The sequence below is a fragment of the Pleurodeles waltl genome, chromosome 12, assembly GCF_031143425.1.
Source record: "Pleurodeles waltl isolate 20211129_DDA chromosome 12, aPleWal1.hap1.20221129, whole genome shotgun sequence".
Taxonomy (NCBI): domain Eukaryota; kingdom Metazoa; phylum Chordata; class Amphibia; order Caudata; family Salamandridae; genus Pleurodeles; species Pleurodeles waltl.
Genome location: NC_090451.1, coordinates 122997425 through 123004609, shown reverse-complemented (window position 1 = coordinate 123004609; position 7185 = coordinate 122997425). Strand labels below are relative to the sequence as shown.

The window sequence follows — 7185 nt, the reverse complement described above, 5'->3', positions numbered from 1 at the left end:
TCTTTAAAAGCAGACTCTTCCTCCTTTCAATCGAAAGTTGAGTGTTGGCGTTCCCCAGCATACAAATAGCACGTTGCGCCCAGTTTGAAAGGACCTCCGGATCAATAGGGTTACTATCCATTTTTGCTTCTTCCGCCAAATCAAAAATTCTGGTGAGAGGGCCCACCAAATCAAGAAGCTTGTCCTGGCAACCCGACCAGGCTCTATCCACGCCCTTTTTGGGATCCTTGCCGAATTTTGAGAAGAACATCAGCATGTTAGGATCAATTACCGGAGTTGCTGTTATATTATCCGGAAGAGAGGGACGAGGACACTCTGACTTGAGTTTATTACGAGCGGCTTTATCCAGAGGGTGACGTAAAAAGAAAGAAACATAATCCGCCACATGCTCTGATGGGTACCACTCCTTTGAATTTGGATGGACCATGAAGGAGGGATCAAATAAGGGTTCACCAGCATGGTCGACTAAATCGTGAGACACTAGGTGTACGTCACCACCGTCAGGAGGAGAAATTCTACGCCTTTTCTCCAGAGGCCCATAAGAAACTGGATCTTCTGATCCGTCCACATCGCCCTCATGGCTGGAAACATTATCATCGTCATCCGTGTCTCTTAACTGCGAAATATATAAAGGAGAAGGGGGGGGACCCGATTTATAGACCTCTCGGGTGGAAGGACCAGAGGAAACGCCTTTGGACGTCATTGGGAGAGTGGTCGCACGTTTCCTGCTCTTATTAAAAGGCAATTTGGAAGAAGACATCATCTTTGAAACCGAGGCTTCAAAATTTTTGGTAACCTCAGACATGGAAACTGAGACTGCCTGCTGTACAGAGTCCCTTATGAAGGACTTCAAACTCTCCTGAAACACCTGGGAATCCTCTTCCAGAGCCATAATGTAAAAACACACTGGTCACCGAAGGGTTAATTTTTTTGAGGAAAAAGAAAAAGGAGTGTCTGAAGGGGCGGGACCGAGCCAAGGGAGGCGGTTCAATGCAGTCGAAGTCGACTGACAGACGAGGGCAGGAGTTGAGAATGCCAAACGAGGCAAAGTGAGCCAATTATGCTCAAATAGCAAGCAAACCCGGTCGGAAATAAAGACGCGACGCGAGTATCAGCTGACAAGGTATGCCGGCCCAAAGAATGTGAGGAATGCTACGCGTGCGCTGAAAGGAATGCGCCGCGCTCGAGCGCGCGTCCTCAACGGCCGAAGACGGCCGTTGAGAGACGCTGTGTCGGAAGGACAGAAAAAAGGACGCGCGTTCCCTTATAATAACCGCGCGCTAAACACACAAGTTTCACAATGCAATAGTAATAACAGTAAGCACAATAAACAACCGAGCAAGTAACGTAGGTACTTATCTTGACTGCGAGCAGCAAGAAAAGAGGACTTGTTGCTCGCAGTTAAGATATTAGTAGTGCATTGTGATATCCCATTGGTTACTACACTATGAGGTCATTTTGTAGTTCTTTTGTTTCTGGATACTGTAGTTCTTGCTTGGCTGCTGTTCGTAATTAAAGCAAGAAAAGACTGCATAATAGGAGCCTCCGGTCTTGTAATAAAATTGAAGAGTAAGGGTGGGACTGAGGGTGCAACACAGACTTGGGTGATGTGGTCCCCGTTTTCTAAGCGTTTGAAAACGTTCAGTGCAGCAGCTTGTAAGTGGGCTTTCTTATTAACTCCTTCAGCAAGGCTTAAACAAAGGCCGACTAAAAGCGCTATTAGCCCTCTTTTTGTTTGAGTTTAATACTGGATGGAAGTTAATGGAGTTGAACACCTAGGCACCGAAGCAATGGAAGAAAACAACGGGACACACCATGTTATCTCTTCGCAAGTACCTAAGAGAAGCTAGGATTTAGAAGCAAGTTTGTAACTTTTTTGAGCTCCAAATGTAAGAGATCTGCTAGCGCTGTAAAAATGCAAGATTTAACCGCCTGTATGACTAATTACGCAAATATTGATATAAATGGCATTTTTTTTAATTTGTATTCTTTTATAGCACTATTTGTCCCAGTGTATGCTGACAAAGCAGTTTACATCAAGCACACATGCACAATAAATTCAGAGTCGGTTTATCGCTGGTGGTGCCCTGTGCGGCAGTCCTTTTTGGCATCCCCCCCCATGACCATCTCCTCGGATTCACTCACTAGCACCCACAAATGTGACTCTCATCTCTCCGTAGCCCCCTTTTACATGCATTCATTTGTTTTAATGTGCTGGTAAAGGCTGGCGTTACTATCACTCTAAGCTATCCACATAAAATATATTTCTGTTCTTTGCAGCAGGCATATTAACCCTCTATGCTACTTTATGGCAAGTCACTCACAACCACCGCACACAACCCCCCCGAAGCAAATGGAGCAAAATATCAACGGATCAGCTGATTTCCACCCTCGCCCGGGCCCCACCCCCTGGGACCCAGGACCTCAACACAGCCACCACCAACCTGCATCGCTGGATAGAACACTGCGGCAACACCCTCGTACCGCTCAAAGAACCCCCAAACACCCTCCACAGAATCAAGGACAGCTGGTTCACCCCAGCCATACAGGAATCCAAACGGCTATGTCGCAGAATGGAAAAAACCTGGCACCTTGAACCTACCAACTCCAACCACATTGCTTTCAAAGATGCCATACGCAAACACCACCAACTGGTCCGCATCACTAAAAGGTCCCATTTCAAAAACCGCATTGACACCAACGCTCACAACAGTAAAGAGCTCTTCGGCATCATCAAAGAGCTCTCCACTCCCAGAACCTGCTCCAACGAACCCCCGCCATCACAGGAGTTCTGCATCTCACTTGCAACCCACTTCCGTTGAAAGATAGAAGAAATCCACAACAGCTTCAACCCCCAGACCCACCAGCTGACTACAAACACCCACGGACCCCACGCCCAAAGCAACACCCACCTCCTCCACACCTGGACCCCCGTCAACATAGAAGACACCGCCAACACCATGGCCTCCATCCACTCCGTATCACCATCGGACCCCTGCCCACACAATATCTCCAATAAAGCAAACATCATCATTGCTCCCCACCTCTGCAACACCATCAACAGCTCCTTCGAGTCAGCCACCTTCCCAGAAAGATAGGAGCACGCAGAAGTCAACGTCCTGCTGAAGAAACCAAAGGCAGACCTAGACGACCCCAAGAACTACCGGCCGATCTCCCTCTTCCCCTTCCCAGCCAAGGTCATCGAAAAAAAAACGTGAACAGCCAACTATCCCGGTTCTTGGAAGACAGCAAGGTGCTCAACACCTCCCAATCCGGATTCCGCAAAACCCACAGCACAGAGACCACACTTATTGCTGCCACAGACGACATCAGGACCATGCTCGACGAAGGAGAAACAGCAGCACTCATCCTCCTGGACCTCTCCGCAGCCTTCGACACGGTATGCCATCATACTCTCCGCACACGCCTCCACAACACTGGAATCCACGACAAGGCACTCGACCGGATCTCGTCATTTCTCGCAGGCAGAACCCAGAGAGTCCGGCTCCCACCGTTCCTGTCAGAAGCCTCCAGAATCATCTGTGGCGTCCCCCAAGGATCATCGCTCAGCCCCACGCTCTTCAATGTTTACATGGCCCCCCTCGCCAACATCGCACAAATCCACCACATCAGCATGGTTTTCTACGCAGACGACACTCAGCTCATCCTCTCCCTCACAAAAGACCCTACAACTGCAAAGAACAACCTCCACAACGGACTTCACACCATCGCCAGCTGGATGGAATCAAGCCGCCTCAAGTTAAACACAGACAAAACAGAAATCCTCACCTTTGGCACCAACCCCTCAGCATGGAACGACTCCTGGTGGCCCACCTCCCTAGGATTCGCACCCTCACACACGCACGCAACCTGGGATTCATCTTGGACCCCACACTCAGCATGACTCAGCAGGTCAACGCCATCTCCTCTGCCTGCTACAACACTCTCCGCATGCTCTGCAAGATCTTCATGTGGATCCCCGTCAAAACCAGGAAAACCGTCACCCACGCCCTGGTTAGCAGCCGGTTGGACTATGGAAATGCCCCATATGCAGGAACAACAACCAAACTCCAAACAAAGCTGCAAAGAATCCAGAACGCATCTGCCCGCCTCATTCTTGACGTCCCACGCCGCAACCACATCTCCCCCCACCTCAGAGATCTACACTGGCTAACAAAATCGAAAAGGATCACCTTCATGCTCCTCATCCACGCACACAAGGCCCTCCACGACACAGGTCCAGCCTACCCAAATGACAGACTCACCTTCCACACTCCCACCCGCAATCTTCGTTCCGCCAGCCTCGTCCTCGCCTCCGTCCCCCGCATCCTCCGCACCACCGCCGGAGGAACATCCTTCTCTTACCTAGCCGCCAAGACCTGGAACTCCCTACCACTCCATCTTCGCCAGACTGAAGACCTCTTGACGTTCAGAAAACGACTCAACACATTGTTTAAATGACCAGTAGCTCCCCCACCCCAGCGCCTTGAGACCCTAACACAAGGAACTTTTCAGAAGGTGGTTTTAAATGACAAGTTTCATAAGTCATTGCTAAACACAGTGCCCCTTGAGGTCAGCGCCCCCAATCCAGGTCAGCATGTGGTGCGGCCGCACCGCCCTAAAGCCGGCCCTGCATAAATTATACAGCTGTATAATGCATTGTACAGGCTAAAGCAGTGAGGGTTATTGCTTATGAGGTTTAGGAATCACATATCACCAATACTTGTAGACATTTTATGTTAAGAGTGACAGTCAGGAGAAACACTGTGATTGTGGTTGTTTATACTAATAAGTCTTTAGTACTTCCCAAAGAAACTCTTCTTTGCAATGTTAGAATAACATATTGTGGGTAAAAACCCAATAAGGATTTAAACTCAAGTCAATCCTGGTAAATAGAACACAGTGCTAGATTAGAAGGCTTGCAACGTTTGAACAGGAAGTACCAAAATTACCTCAGTGCTCAAAGCAGTAGCCCACTTACCTATCTAAATGTAACAAAAATAAAAAAAAATCTGTGATCTGCATGTTACATAATGTGCTTGGAAGCAGCCACATTAACCTTCTATGCTACTCTATGAGTCAAAACATTGACTGGATAAAACAAAGAATTCTCCCAAGATTGCAAGATATCTTACTACTATTATAATGCTCTCAGAACTGCTGGGCACACAGTGATTGCTATAGCATGCGTCTTAACCCTGCAAGATGTTTTAAAATGCAGCCTCTCTGTGACCAATTAAGTAATGCAGAACAGCTATACTTTCACATATGTCCTTGTTTCCAGTCTCTTTGTAGCAGAAGTTTTTTAGTAGATGTATACGTTGACTGTCAGACTCTGCTTTTCAAACTCCGCCCCTCGTGACTATCTCCTTTCCTTTGCCTGACCATAACTGCTAAGTTATGGGTTCCCGGAGTAAATGTTTTCCAATTTCAGCACCAGTTGAGCCCTTTCAAATGTTCAGTAAGTACCGTCTTGCCATATCAGACCAGACTGCTGAGCTTCATGGAAGGATAGCATATAAATTACATTTCTTCTCTCTTCTGCAGAGTGCAGAAGAATTAGATGGAAGCAAGCCTGTGGTCTGCAGGGGTTGGGTGAGCCACTGAAGTTTCGAACCAGAGGCCTGGCTCTGCTCAAGGTCCTCTTGGAATCTCAAGCTCAAAACGAGCCAGGTATTCATATGGCTTTTGTCTGATTCATGCTCTCCCTCACAAGTCAAGAATTAAAAGAAAGCATAAATCATTATTGTTAAAAAGGAGAGCTATCCATTTAATGGCTGAATTATGTCATGTGAAACAGATCTTGGGATCAGTCATGGCTTCTGGCTTGACCAAATATTGTGATTTTAGGCAAATATTTTATTTCACTGAACCCCTTTTTTTCATTATCGCATCAAAAGACTTCATCAAGTATGTGAGTTGAGGGTGTACACTGTACAAAAATCTCTTGTATTTCATTTGATGGACTATAATGTTCCTTCATTTGCAGTAAGAATCGAGCCCATGTTTAGGTCTAGATGGTAAGTGACTTGCCTCTTAGTACACTAATAGCATTTGTTTATCAGTGGGATGATGTAGTGCCTTTTCACAATAAACCAGATTAACTGTTTCCAGACATGTACATTAGTAGCGACTATAGCCTGGAAAATGTATTGGGAGGTCAGGCGACAGTCCCCTCCTGAATGACGGTGATGATATTGCCAGTGATGAGCTAAACGGGGCAAAGGTCACATGATGTCATTTTTGGAGACATCGACATGATGCTAAATCATCAAGAATGTAAACAAAAAAAGAATCCTCTTTTTGATGAGAGAATGTGGGTGAGTATGTCTGTGTCCTTGCAGGTTTGGTAGCAGCATTGTTTGGTGTTTAGTGGTGACCCTAGCAGACTTCCACGCTGCTTTTGAGTAGTAGACAAGGCAATTGAACTTCTTGGCACAGTTAAGCTTATGAATGTATACTTTTCAACTGTAAACTACTGAACAGAGGGACGTGTTGAGCCGTGTCTCACGTACTTAAGTGAACATTTTGTGGGGTTACGCATTGGCCGGTTAGCTCAGTTGGTTAGAGCGTGGTGCTAATAACGCCAAGGTCGCGGGTTCGATCCCCGTACGGGCCAAGGGTTACATTTTAGGAAAAGCTCTAACGCCATTTTACCACTAATGTATGGCCTCCTAATTCGTGTTGTTTTACTACCGTAAACATATATCCATGCAGAACGGCACACATTTCAAAACAGGAGGATGGAAATACAGAAAGAGAAGAACATGCAAGTCGTGCTTAAACCGGGACGTGAGGGGGTGAAAGTAGAGAGTGCCTTTGAAAGACATATGTTGGGTGCAGGGCTTTGAATACTGGGATGGGGAGAGAAGGAACATCCGCAGAGAGCAAAATAGAGAAACACCTGCGGCAACCAGCCCGAAACCTCGCAGTGTTGTGATATGCAAATCATTCTTGCACTGCATTCAATACAACGGCAGTAACTGGGAGCACCAAATAATCTGATGGCTTCAAGACGGAGAGCAAGGTGTATTGTATTGTTGTAATTGCATTTACATAGCGTTTAGCACCCTGACGAAGCGCTTTATTGTGGTCAAGTAAAGGTTAGGAGTGAGGAGACCCGTGGAGGGGGGTTGTTTCACAGAATTTCAGTTTGACGTGCAGGTGCTACTAGCGGAAGAAGCT

The 7185-nt window shown here is 46.8% G+C and overlaps 1 non-coding gene across 1 annotated transcript; it reads left to right on the top strand.

The window, feature by feature from the left end:
* Positions 1 to 6545: 6545 nt before the first annotated feature.
* TRNAI-AAU (transfer RNA isoleucine (anticodon AAU)) lies at positions 6546 to 6619 on the top strand. Its single transcript has one exon. It is a non-coding gene; the product is annotated as a tRNA-Ile (tRNA).
* The last annotated feature ends 566 nt before the right edge of the window (positions 6620 to 7185 follow it).